This window comes from Protobothrops mucrosquamatus, unplaced genomic scaffold (assembly GCF_001527695.2).
Source record: "Protobothrops mucrosquamatus isolate PMUCROS unplaced genomic scaffold, P.Mucros_1.0 scaffold18, whole genome shotgun sequence".
Taxonomy (NCBI): Eukaryota; Metazoa; Chordata; class Lepidosauria; order Squamata; family Viperidae; genus Protobothrops; species Protobothrops mucrosquamatus.
In genome coordinates this window covers 725,077-739,283 of record NW_015386403.1, presented here as the reverse complement: position 1 = coordinate 739,283, position 14,207 = coordinate 725,077, and the positions used below count along the sequence as shown (strand labels likewise).

Here is a 14,207-nt window from a genome sequence, read left to right as displayed (position 1 = left end):
CTACAGGGACACCCTTGAACTGTAAGTTCAAAAACTAGTCTCGAGTCCATATTTTCAACATTGTTGTAACTTCAGATGGTCACTGAATAAATAGATGTTAAGCAAGGACTACTTATATATCAAGTAGTTATACATGAGGACTAAATGGATTGTATCCAACCAACCTTATGGAAGCAAATTACAAAGTGACTAGGCAACTCAACTTCCTTCATTTGACAATACCTGCCTCTATAATGTGTAGAATGGTTTCAAGAAAAAGTGAAGGGAAAGAACACTTGATTCAGTCTTTTGAATGGTCCTCTAGCTGTGAGAATGCTATCTAAATCACCAGATTATAACAGATATTGTCTGCACTACAGGCAGACTTCCAAGGAAAGTTTGCAGATCAGTTGGTGACAGTGTATTCCAGGCTTCCTGGTCCACTTGATTTTAGATAGTTTTAATTACAAATAGCTAAATAAATATAAGATGCAAAGCAAAGTATAGTCCCTGACATTATCTTTATTTAATAAATGGCCCTGTTTTACATTGGCCTCAAAGGATTCTATAGAATAGAAGGTGTTGAGTAGCTGCAGGCACTACTTTGTTGAGCCTATCTGCAATGAAAAGAGTCAAAGGTGTGATTAAGAACATCATGAAGTAGTACGCTTTGATATTGGACACATAAAGAATAAGAAAGATGACCTTTATGGAGATATGTGGGAACTGTTACCTAGGCTGAAACAAGATAACATTTGTAAGTGCTCATGCAGCCACTCCCTAACTCACTCAAGTATAAGGAAGAGAAAGTACAGCACAATCACCTGGAAAGATTCTGTTATTTTAGTCTCCCTGTAGAGTTGGTTTCCTTATCTGGTCTATATAGCAAGACTGGTGCCCATCATGAACAGCCACTTTATGAATAAGGAAACTATCCAGGACAGCCATTTTTACAAATGTCCTCAACATGGTATCTGCATCTCAATATTTACTACACCAAAAATAGCCTACTAGAGCTATGCTAATTCTTTGACATAATTCCTTTGAGCATGTGGGAACTCAAATGATAGGTATGTTTTGTAGTTGTTAAAAACAGCTGCATCGTTTTCCTGATGCATGTGACTGAACACACTTGCAAGATACAGAAGCGGGTTGCGCAAAGCAGCTAACACAAACTTGGAAAAAGATGCAAAAGCTTTAACAATTTGAAGGATATGATCTATATGTCACCAAGCATTACACAATACCTTTTTAGAAACATTTGCACAGTCCACTGTTTTGTTTTAATTTCTTTATAAACAAATTAAAATTATGCTAATCCATAATGTGCTTGATATTTCAGATGGAATAGCATTGTCATTCACCTGCACGAAGAAAGCCACCCATCTGCACTTGTTTTCAGATCAGGCAAATCTGTAAATGCAAGTGATCTGCATGTTCCTGATGCAGTTTGGGATAGACTTAGGGTTGAGATTTCTAAATGCCAGCATTAATTAATAAATATGCTTTCAGTGTCAATAGCTGAAACTGCTAATATGGAAAAGAATAAGCCATGCTTCTTTGTTATCCTAAATACACTTATTTGTGGGTAACTTGGCAAACAGGAAATACATTTAAATATAGCTAGATTAGATTCAAAATAACATATTTTGATAATGGAAAATGGCATGATGTAATTCATCATTTGTATTAATTAAGCTACCTTCAAGAAGGGGCATGCAGTGTCTCTGCTTAAAACTTTGGGGAAAAGGCATTATATATTAATGCACAGTAATCTGTAATTGTTAAACTTTTAAAAAATGTATTTTCATTGGTATGATGCTGAACTTGGGACCAAAGGGAGGATGTTTCTGAGCCAAACTCCCTACCAATGCCATCTGTCTACAGTTTCCATGCCATTCATTTATCTCCCCCTTCTGTGTTCCCTAGTGTACTTTGCTGAGACTATGGGGAAGACAAATTGGTAGCAAGGGAGACTGGGAATAATGGAGACCCATTTTTAAGCTCCTGGTGTTCCTAATCACACACTGGAGATATCTAAGCATGCTTAGAAGTATCTATGTATCATCAGAAATATGGATTCCATTCATTCAACCAAAAAATGTCCTAGGATTCCAAAAATATCTGAAGCATCTTCTTTGTCACTGGGAAGTGATTATTCTACTTTTCTGCCAAGGTTGTCTCACCTCTGCCTTTAACAATAAAATTTTAGAAAACAAGGGGGAAAGCAATCTGCCTTCCTAGAGTTACATTTTCTATTATTTGGGTTACCAACACATTCTATACTAGATTTTTATTTTTATGCTATATCATCTTCACAAGAAGGAGAAGAAAGAAATTGCTTTTGATATTAAAAGAATTTCTTATGGGTGGATTGAGAAATTCTGGAAGTTATCAAAGGAATGAGAAAACGGAGGGTTATGGAAGAACGTCCTGTCTTTCATTTTATAATAATCTGTTTATCTATATTTTTTTTTAAATTCCCATGTATCAATTTAAATTCCAAGAAATGTTATCAAAATGAAATAGTCCTATGAGGATTTTTTTCAGATCAGAATTGGACAGTCAAGAAGATGTAAAAATCACAGTTCCCATATCACTTTGCAACATTAATCAACAAAAATACCACCCAAAGAAAGGCAGAACAAATTCAAATGCACCCTGCAAATAAGCTAGAAAAACAGAAGCCCATTTCTCAGGATAAAGGGGGTGGGGGAAAAACCTTGAAAAATGGAGTGGCAGGTCTCAGCATACTAGTAATATTAGTTCCTCAGCAATGGGGTGGAGCAAGGAAAGCACAATTACATTGGTCCCGAAATTACATTAAGGTGGAGCTTTCACTCCATCTAATTATTAATGCCCTGTGTTAAGTCCGGAGAATAACGGCGAAGGAGGCAATGCATGTTGCTAACAGATCTTTATTCTCTCTCTTACAGCTAACATCCAACAAGAGCAGAGGCACGCAGGCCTCTATTTATACCCCCGGATCCCCGGGCAATTCCAACCAATAGCAGGCCGTCTTTTTCCCGCCTTGCGCAAGCGCGCAAGGCCAGCGCCGCTCAGTCTGGTCCCGGGCAGCTTTTGCAATTGCCCGGGACTCTTGCATCGTCCCGAGCCTGCTTCTGCAGGCTCAGGACACAACACCCCTCCCCCCTAGATAAAATAATGCTGCGCCCAACATGAACGCCACCTTTGGTAGAGCATGTGTTTATTAACTTTTGCATTAGATGCACGGAGTGTGAGAAGCATAGGGTCATTCTGTCGTTCTGAGAACCAATGCGCCCAGCCCTTTTTCTAAGAGCTAACCAGCCTGGACCTCTTGTCCAGATTTCTATAACTCTTGCTCACCTCACATAATCTGCAAGGTATTTGGGAGGGCCTTTGTCCCGTAGTGACCTTCTCGGACCTGGGGAGCTTGCAGTGTCCCCACCGTTGCTTTCCACACTAGGTGAATTAGACTGAGGCTGTCTTATGACTGCTGCCTGACTTTCCTGTTCGCCTCCTAGGCTCAGGTAGTCCGGACTCTGCTGTTCACTATACCTGGTTGACCTGCCTCTTAGGGAGCTTTCTGAGCCCTCTGAACTCATCTCCATGTTCCCTGAAGGTGTGTAATTTTCCTGGCTCCTTTCTGTAGTGATAGGGTCCAAGGATACCTCCCTGTTAGCCCTAATGCGTGGGGACTTCCTTCTGTGAGCCATTGCTGAAAAGGGCAAGTCCCCAACCTGTTGTGCCTGCTCTCTTGTATGTTGTGAGTTATGAGGATGCTCCCAGTCAGTCTCCTTGTCTGGAGTATTGTTGGTGAGTTGTGGGTAATGAGTATACCTCCGGGGTGACTCCCAGGCTGGAGTGAGTGTGGGGGTGTATGTTTGCCCCCTGCCCCTTGAATTCCTATTTGGAGCACTTGCCGAATTTGGGTGTTGCGTACCCATGGTGTCCTCAACAGCCAGTGTCGGCTGCTGATGCTGATTCCCAGAATGCATTTCCCATTCCTCCTCCCCCCCTAGAGAAGACTGAGGAGGAAACCGAGGCGAGTCCCGCCTCACACGTAGTTGATCAATGTGGCAGCGAAGAATGCGGCCGTCGTCCAAGGACACCTCATAGGACAGAGGCCCCGAGACCTTGTAGACCACAGCCGGGACCCAGAGGTGTCCAGGCCCATAATTCCTAGCCCAGAGAGGATCACCCACTTGCAGGACCCATGGTGGGTGCAGCTGGGACACCTGTGAAGCTACTCGCTCCGGATGCAGCCTGTCCAATTTAGTCACAAGCCGGCAACCCCAACGGAGTTCAGCCGGGCACTTACCCATGGCAGTGCACGGAGTAGTACGATGGGCTAGAAGAAAGTCAGCCAACCTGTGATGCCAGTTGCCATAAGTCAGTTTCTTGAGAGCGTCCTTGGCGACGCGGACCATCCATTCAGCCAGACCGTTGGTGGAAGGGTGGAATGGAGCCAAAGTAGTGTGGCGAATCATGTTGGCTTGTAGGAAACCCTGAAACTCAGTAGAAGTAAATTGAGGACCATTATCCGACACCAAAACATCTGGCAGACCATGGGCAGCAAAAATGTTTCTCAACACCTGGATGGTCTTGGCAGTAGTGGTGGATGACACAGGCACAACCTCCAGCCATTTGGAATGGCTATCTACCACAACCAGGAAGAATTGCCCCTGAAAGGGCCCAGCATAATCTATATGTATTCTAGACCATGGAGTGTGAGTTTCCTCCCACCTATGAACAGGGGCCTGAGGCACTTCCGGCCTGGACTGCTGACACGCGTGACACCCATGTACCTGGGCCTCAATGGCTTTATCAATGCCAGGCCACCACAGATGGCTGCGCACAAGCGCTTTCATCCTGACAATCCCAGAGTGACCCTCATGTAAGGAAACTAAGATTCTCGACCTCAATGAGGCCGGAATCACAACTCTAGAACCCCAGAGGAGGCAGCCATTGAACGTGGACAACTCGTGCCTCTTGACCCAAAAACGTTGAAAGTCCTCCTCTGGGCACCTGTCATGCCAACCTGACAGCACCCATGTCAGCATGCGTTTAAGCGTGTGATCAGTGACAGTTTCAGCAGCCACATCCCTAGCATTAAGGGGACACTCTGGCAAATCCTGAATGGACAATATGAGCACAGCAGGGGCAGGATCAGGCTCCACAGCAGGCAATGGCAGCCTACTTAAGCCATCAGCATGACCCATTTCTTTGCCAGGTTTGTGAACTAGGGAATAATCATAAGCTGATAAAAAAATGGACCATCGCAGCATGTGAGGGGACAGGATGTGTGGGGTTTGTTTAGATGTAGTAAACAACCCCAGCAAAGGCTTGTGGTCAGTAAAGACCGTAAAGTGGCGGCCATAGATGAAATCATGGAATTTTTTAATTCCAGCCACAATAGCCAAAGCCTCCCTATCAATCTGAGCATAGTTCCACTCAGCAGCAGACAATGTCCTAGAATAATATGCCACAGGGACCTGAGTCCCATCAGATGGCTAAGCACAGCACCTACACCATAGGGGGAAGCATCACAAGCCAGACACACTGGCAACTGCTCATTAAAATGAGCTAGCACCGCATTGGATGTAAGCAAGGCCTTAACCTCATTGAAACTAGCTTCATGGGCTTTGGTCCACTGCCAACAGGCATTTTTATCCAAAAGTCTGTGTAAAGGTTCAGCAATAGCAGCTTTATGAGGCAGAAAAGCATGATAGAAGTTCAATAAACCCCCAAAAGCTTGTAATTCACCCTTAGACTTAGGGCTTGGAGCCTGCTGAATAGCTTTGAGCTTAGCATCAGACGGGTGGATACCCTGAGCATCTCTCCTGAACCCCAGGAAATCAGTGGAATGTACACCAATCTTACATTTGTCCTGTTTTAACTTAAGGCCTGCTCTTCGGAAACGAAGCAAAACAGCCCTTAACCTTTCTGCCAGCATTTGAGCTGAGTCCCCTGCGATGAGGACGTCATCAAAATAAGGACACACACCAGGAATACCCCTCAGGGTGTTTTCCATTACACTTTGAAAAATGCCAGGGGCTACATTCACCCCAAACTGTAACCTTTTCACCTTGAAAGCCCCTCTATGGGTAACAATAGTTTGAGCCTCTGCTGCTGCATCATCAACAGGCAACTGTTGATACGCTTGAGCCAGGTCAAGCTTTGCAAAAATCTTGCCCTCCTTAAGAGAAGCCAAAATGTGGCTCACTACAGGCACAGGATAAGCATGTTGCTGTAGGGCCTTGTTTAGTGTGCACTTGTAGTCTGCACAAATACGAATGTCCCCATTTGCCTTTAAAGGCGTTACAATGGGAGTTTCCCACGGGCTGGAGTCTACAGGCTCTAATATGCCTTGCTGGAGCAACTTGTCCAGTTCAACATCAATCTTGCCCTTAAGAGCAAATGGTACTCTCCTAGGTTTAACCCTTATGGGCTGTACAGCTGAATCTAGCTTAAGTGAAACTGGATGTCCCTTGTAGGATCCTAGCTCAGAACTGAACACATCTGCAAACTCCTTGCAGACATCTGCAAGGGTCTCTGTTTGCAATTTGTGCAGCCCTGTTACCTGGATTCCTAAGGCCTCAAACCAATCGAGTCCAATCAGACTCGTGCGCTCACCCCCAACAACCAGCACGTCTAAGGGGCCTTCAAAATTCTTATACTGTACCTTAAGGGTGGCCTCCCCCTTAACGCACACCTTGGAATTTTGAAAATCCATAAGGATTACGTTAGAAGGCCTTAGCGAAGCTCGCTGGCCACTGCTGCTGCAGATTTTGTGAAATGTGTTTAGGGAAATTATGGATAGGGCAGACCCCGTGTCTAGTTCCATTGACAATGGAACTCCTTGCAGTCTTACTTTAAGGGACAATTTCTTTTTAAGGGGTTTGTGTGTGCCTATTCTTAATATATTCCTGTGTGTTGCACAGAAACCCACCCTGTTTTGGCTGGGCACCCTGGTACCTTTCAGATTCAATTCTTCCTTCGGTTGTACCTTCTGTCGACCCAGGCAAACCGCAGTGATGTGGCCTTTCTTTCCGCACGCTCGGCAGATGGCAGAACGGAACCAACATTCCGCTCGCTTGTGGCAACCTCCGCATCCGAAGCACCGAAGCTCAGCTGGGCCTTTGTCTGGACAATCTTTGGGCCTCCTTCCGGCTGCTTGATAAAGCTTGTCCACTTCATCTTCAGGATCCTCTTCCGAATCATCCCGCACGTCCTCCTTGTGGATGGTTGCAGTCTCTGGAGCGCTTTGAGTGGGCCGCAGATTCTTTACCGCTCCACCTGCAGCTTCCTCTGCCGTAACCTCTCGCAGAGCATCTTGGAAAGAGACATCTTCCTTAGCAAACAGCTTCTGCTGTAAGTCTCTGTTCCTCAGTCCGCACACAAAACGATCGCGCAGCCTTTCTTCAAGATCCTTGAACTCACACGGTTTAGCCGCTCTTCTCAAGGCTGCAATAAACTCTTTTGCTGATTCCCCAGCTCGCTGATCTCTCAGTTCAAATGTGTGCCTCCAAGCAATAACAGATTGCTTGGGCTGGAAGTGTTCTTTCAAAAATTTCTTCAGATCAGAGTATGAAACAGTTTCTAGCGAGGCCGGGGCGACTAGATTCTCGGTGATCTCAAAGGCGTCTTGCCCACAAATGCACAACATTGTGGCAGCCTTTAGACCATCTTCCCTTATCTGATTCACGCGGAAGTAAGTCTCCACCCTTGCAACGTAAGATTCCCATTTCTCCGGGTGAGAGACATCAAATTCAGATAAACGACCGATTTTGGCCATGATCAAGGGACAGGGTTTTCTTCAGCCGCACTCACCCTCCAGCGATGCTGTACTGGCAGGATAGACACTGACTTCAACGCTGTCGTCCCTCTTCCGGACTTCTTTTGGGTGAGTCTTCAAGCTTCCCTAGCTGTCTAGACTAAATCCCACCTTTGTCGCCAGTGTTAAGTCCAGAGAATAATGGCGAAGGAGGCAATGCATGTTGCTAACAGATCTTTATTCTCTCTCTTACAGCTAACATCCAACAAGAGCAGAGGCACGCAGGCCTCTATTTATACCCCCGGATCCCCGGGCAATTCCAACCAATAGCAGGCCGTCTTTTTCCCACCTTGCGCATGCGCGCAAGGCCGACGCCGCTCAGTCTGGTCCCAGGCAGCTTTTGCAATTGCCCGGGACTCTTGCATCGTCCCGAGCCTGCTTCTGCAGGCTCAGGACACAACACCCTGTACCGACCAATACAATTCTACAAATTAAAAATTTGCTAAACCTAACAATATAAGTACTGAATTTGATCAAAATATTATGTCATACAGATTACATAAGCTTAAATTGAAACCAGATAATATGATTTGGAAGGGTAATGCTTCCGTTATATTTATCCTTATGTTCTTTGGTTGATCTCTTTCTTTACAGCAAATACAAGTCATTGAACACAATTCATATTATATTTAGAGTGATTTATATTAAAAAAGGATTTTTTTTGTCTCTTCAAGTCAGTGTTGACTACTGACTACTGCATGACCAAGTACAATACTTGCAGTTTTCTTGGCAAGATTTTTCAGAAGTTGTTCGCCATTGCCTGCTTCCTAGGGCTGAAAGGCAGAGACTAAATCTCTCCATATCCTTCCATCTTTAAGCTGGCTTCATATCTAAATTGGAATTAAAACTCATGCACTTGTGGTTTCCAGGCTGGTGTTATACCAAGTTGATTCATACAGTACTAGAGTATTATTGAAAGAACAATAATACAGAAAAACCCACACCTATTTACAAGGTTTACCTGATTTCCAGGTCATTTTTCATAAAGAAGTCCCTAGTCCACACCATAGTTAATGCAGTTGCTTTGAAAAGAGAACTAAATAGAAACGAAAAATATCCTGTTGAAGGATACTGTATAAGCAGCCTTTGCGAAAATCAATGAAAGTGGGAAACCTGAGCTCAAGAGAAGTAGTTCAAGCTGAAGCTAATGTTGATGCCTTTATAGTTACTATTTGGAATCAAAAGCGGTTCCATTGCCCAATTATACATAGCAAGTTTCTGTTAGATGTCAGTGCTGTAATTTCTGAATCATTAATTTTAATAACTGGACAAATAGCTCAATCCTAAGTAACTGATGACAAACTCAAGCACCTAGTAAGTCTGTGTAAAACAGTAAAGTTGAATGTATAGCTGAGTAATTATTGAACCACTACATGAATACTGTTTAAAGTCAGAAACTGAAATAACCCTGTAAAGAAAGAGTGAAATGCTTCATAATGAGTTCTTCCTGTTCTTCCCATCTGTCTGCCTGTCTCTCTCACTCTTCCTGTATGCTTACCCAGGTGGTTGGGGATAAAACATTCACTTTTGTCAAGAGTCTAAAGTAATCACTTGCAGAGACTTTTTGAGTTTGTATAAACTGAATTGCAGATTTGCCCCAGAAAGGATTTGGTTAAAAGGTCTTCCCCCAGGAAATTGACTCAAACCAATTATGCTTGCTAAATGTTGCATACAGAATTGTCAAATAAGTATTAGTCCCCTGTGTCAACTCTACAATGAACCTGGCTGCAGCCATCTTGCTCGTTCTAGTTTGCCACAGGAATGGGAGGTGTATGGAGGATTTTTGCTAGTCTAAACATTTCACTATCCCATGGGAACCAAGGTCATTTCTGTTGGTTAGGTGGGGGGGCGTGAGCATTTGGTTAGAAAGCCCGCCAAACTGTTCTATTGGGAAACATAGCTGATTGCATAACAATGGGGTGGGAAGTTTAACTTTGTAATAGTGTTTCTTTTTGAAAGGGATTTCAGACTTGGTTTCACTTTTGACCATGATGATAATAATAATAATAATAATAATAATAATAATAATAATAATAATAATAATAACAATAACAACAACAACAACAACAACAACAACAACAATAATGTTGGAAGGAACCTTGGAGATCATCTAGTGCAACCCCCTACTCAGACAGGAAACCCTATATCATTTCAGACAAATGGCTGTCCAATCTCTTCTTAAAGACATCCAATGTTGGAGCATTCACAGCTTCTGGAGGCAGGTTGTTCCACTGATTAATTGTTCTAACTGTCAGGAAGTTTCTCCTTAGTTCTAGGGTTGCTTCTCTCTTTGGTTAGTTTCCATCCATTGTTTCTTGTATTGCCTTCAGGTGCTTTGGAGAATAGATAATAATAATAATAATAATAATAATAATAATAATAATAATAATAATAATAATAATAATAATAATAATAATAATAATAATAATAATAATAATAATAATAATAATAATAATAATAAAGTTGGAAGGGACCTTGGAGGTCATCAAGTCCAACCCCCTGCCCAGGCAGGAACCCTACACCATTTGAGACAAACGGCTGTCCAGTCTCTTCTTAAAAACTTCCAGTGTTGGAGCATTCACCACTTCTGGAGGCGGGATGTTCCATTGGTTAATTGTTCTAACATTCAGGAAGTTTCTCCTTAGTTCTAAGTTGCTTCTCTCCTTGATCAGTTTCCACCCATTGCTTCTCGTCCTGCCTTCAGGTGCTTTGGAGAATAGCTTGACTCCCTCTTCATTGTGGCAAGCCCTGGGATATTGGAACAGTGCTATCATGTTTCCCCTCATCCTTCTCTTCATTAGACATATCCAATTCCAGCAACCATTTCTTGTAAGTTTTAGCCTCCATTACTAAAACTTACTATGTAGCCAATACTATGTAGCCAATAAACATGTTCTTTGAGGAAACCTCTAGCCTCAGAATTCTGATTTGTTTGGTCTTCTCTATCTGAACCTTGAAACCCTGTTGAGAAGTAGACCCTATACCATTCCAGACAAATGGTTGTCCAATCTTTTTTTTTGAAAAACCTCTGTGATAGGGGTTTCCTGGATGCATTCCACTGATTAATTCTTTTCACTGTCAGGAAATTTCTTCTTAGTTCTGGAGTGGATCTTTCTATAATGATCTTCCACCCATTACTTCTTGTCCTGTCCTCAGGTTTGGAGAGTAGGTTAACCCCATCTTCTCTGTGAGAGCCACTCAAGTACTGGAACACTGCTATCATGTCACCCTTGATCCTCCTCTTCATCAGATTAGACATACCTAGTTCCCTCAACCAGTCAGCATATGGTTTTGCCTCCAGCATCCTTATAATCTTCATTGCTATTTTCTACACTTTTTCTAGGGTCACAGGATCTTTTTTTGTATTGTGGTTACCAGAATTGGATACAATATTCCAAGTGGCACTATCATTTCTCATGATCTTGATACTATCTGTTGATGCAGCCAAGGAATTTGTTGGCTTTTTTTGGCACCTGCAGCATACCACTGGCTCATATTTAAGTGGTGGTCCACTAGGACAACTAGCTCCTTGTCATAGTTACTGCTGTTGAGCCAGGTATCATCTATTATATATTTATGCATTTGGTTTTTCTTGTCTAAATATAGGACCTTACTTTTCTCACCACTGAATTGCATTTTGTAGGATAGGACTAGGTGTTCAAGTCTATCAAGACTCTTCCAAATCTTGAGTTTATCTTCCAAAGTTTTAGCTATTCCCTCTAGCTTGGTGTCACCTGCAAATTTGATGAGTTTGCCATATATACACTCATCTAGATCATTTAAGAAAATGTTGAAAGAACAGGGCAGAACCTTGAGATACCCCCTGCATGCTTCACCCCATGTAAATGAAGTTTCGCTGAGGATTATAAGCTGAGTATGGTTGGTCATCCAGTTGCAAATCCAACAATATGTCTATCCCACATTGTTCTATCTTGCCAAAAACTAGGCTGTGGTGTCCTTTGTCAAATGCCTTATGAAGTCTAAGAAAACTATTATCACAGTGTTTCCCTGATTCATTGATTTAATCCACTTATTTAAAGAAGGAAATATGGTTTGTTAAGCACGATCTGTTTTTAACAAACCCATGCTGAATCTGCCAAATTTGAACAAGGTTTCATTGAAAATAGTTTTTGCTATGAATTTGAAAAAAGAACACCCCCTCCCCGTTTGAGGTAGCACATTGGTGCCTCTGTGTTGTGTCAAATTATTCTACTAAAGCAGAATGGCCAGGTGAAATTCCATCTCTCCATGGGCTTTTGATTCAATGTATTGAAATGGAACACATGACTTTTCTGCTCTGAAGCATCACCCTAAAGGAGATTCTTCTAATGATCAGAATGGAAATATCTCTGCAAAGTAAGCAAGGCCACTTCACACTTGCTGAATCCTGGTAGGTGGCACTAGGTTGGACTACCACTCCATCTTCTTCTGTAACTTTGGAGCAGTAAATCATGAAACCACATTTTGTTTAAGGTCCCTTTGGCATTTCTCTTTCTAACAAAATATTCAAACTATATTGTGTCTTCCTTGATAAGAGCAAACCACTCAAAAATGTTGAATGAAACATTTTGAGTAGGACTCTTTTCTTCTTAGCTCACAGTGAAGCATTGTTGTTTTCCATTGCATGAAGTTCCCTAAGAAATACACCACCCTGAATACTCCATTTCCCAGCTACAAATTTTTTCTGACAAATGATCTGTTGCATGCTAGAACCCCTGAAGCACATGCACAGGTCTCCTATCCAGAGGCATTCGGCAGAGGGGGGAATTAAATTCCATGCAGTTAATTCTAAACACTGAGAGCTCCCCAAGTTTGATTTGGAAAGATCGTATAACCAATATTGATATAATTGTGTTTAAGTTGTACACCCATTTATCCAGCTGCTCTGAATTATTTATTAGACTTTCTTCTGATCATGGTAGGCTTTCTCTCTCTCTCTCTCTCTTTCTCCCAGGACACATGGATAAATGAGTCTGGGCTGTGTTGAAGAGTGCATTTTCTCCTATAGTCTTGCAAACATATGCTGTGTGCCCTGCTGCTTTTTGCAAATTGTGGCTAGATGTTGAACTGTGTGTGGCAGATAACGGGTTAGTAAATCATGATGTGCAGATTCTTCAGTGCCTGAAAAATCCCCAAAGAGTAAACAAAGTGTAACTGTTGCAAACAATACACTCTCAATATATTGTAGAAGCAATGGCTAATGAAAAGTTATAATGCCTGTAGTTAGCATCCTCTTTAAAAGAATTTACACAGTATATGAAATTAAATTCTATGCACAGTTCTCTTAATTTGTCCTTAATTAAACAATACTCCATAAATGGTGCATTCAGTGACCAAATGTTCAGAGACAGCAAAATGGTGGGTCCCAAGCCATTAGGAATGAAATAAAGTCAGTCCCTGGAGAGCCTGCTAGAATCTGGTCTATCTAAGTGACAACTGATGGTTTAGGAAAGATAATTAACTTTGCAATTACAACCGCAGCTTTCACTAGGGCTGTTTCTCCCAGTTATAATCTTGTATATGTGCTAGCATTTTTATATGACAAGATAAAATGTTCACACTTAGGGAAGAGAGAGAAGAAAACACATGGCATAGAAGATTAATTCTTCTTTGATCAATTTACTCAGAGTATTTTAATAAAATATTCAGAACAATAAATATTTGGTGGACAGCTACTTTAAAATGAAATGTCTGTGGTTAAGGCAATAAGAAATGAAATAATTCATTCCTGAGCACATGGGATCTAAATAAATAATATTTGAGCATGAACATATGCTGGCACATTTTTAACAAAGGTGTTGATAATTTGTCAGAGCCATAGAGTGGATCAATTTATTGCATAAAAAGTGTATCTTAAATGTGTTTATCAAAGAGTAGCTGCTGTTGCATTGTTTTATCCAAAATTTGGCTTTAAACCTTCCCCTCCCAAATTAATTTGTTCAATATATCTAGAAGGTAGTAAATAGAGACTGTTAGACCAAGATTCCTTCTTCCAGTGTCATCTTGCCAATTGAAAAGATAAGTGTCATGCATCTTTATGGCAATTAATTTTTATGGTAAGAAACTTTTGCCAGGCTGTTCATAGACCATTGTTATCCATTTAATCTTTTCTTTTAGCTTCACAGGTATTCAGTTTGCCAATGTGAAAAACAAATCCATGTTGGTGGTCAGTACATGTGCAAACTGGATCATTGTCCCCATGTCTCTGGTAGCTCTACATATCTTCGTTCGTGGAGTGCTAAGGTCTTATGTCAGCTTCCAGGCATAGGGAAATTTGTATTAATGTGTTCAGCTGAGCATAGCTACACTTTCATAAAGCTGCCATAATCACAAGAAAAGATTGGGAGAAGTATCAGGAACATGGGAATATCAAAGAGCAGAATATTCCATCATGATTTTAAATTTCCAG

The 14,207-nt window shown here is 41.8% G+C and overlaps 1 pseudogene; it reads right to left on the bottom strand.

The window, feature by feature from the left end:
• Nucleotides 1-995: 995 nt before the first annotated feature.
• On the bottom strand, nt 996-6,580 carry LOC107282897 (annotated as a pseudogene).
• Nucleotides 6,581-14,207: the final 7,627 nt, after the last annotated feature.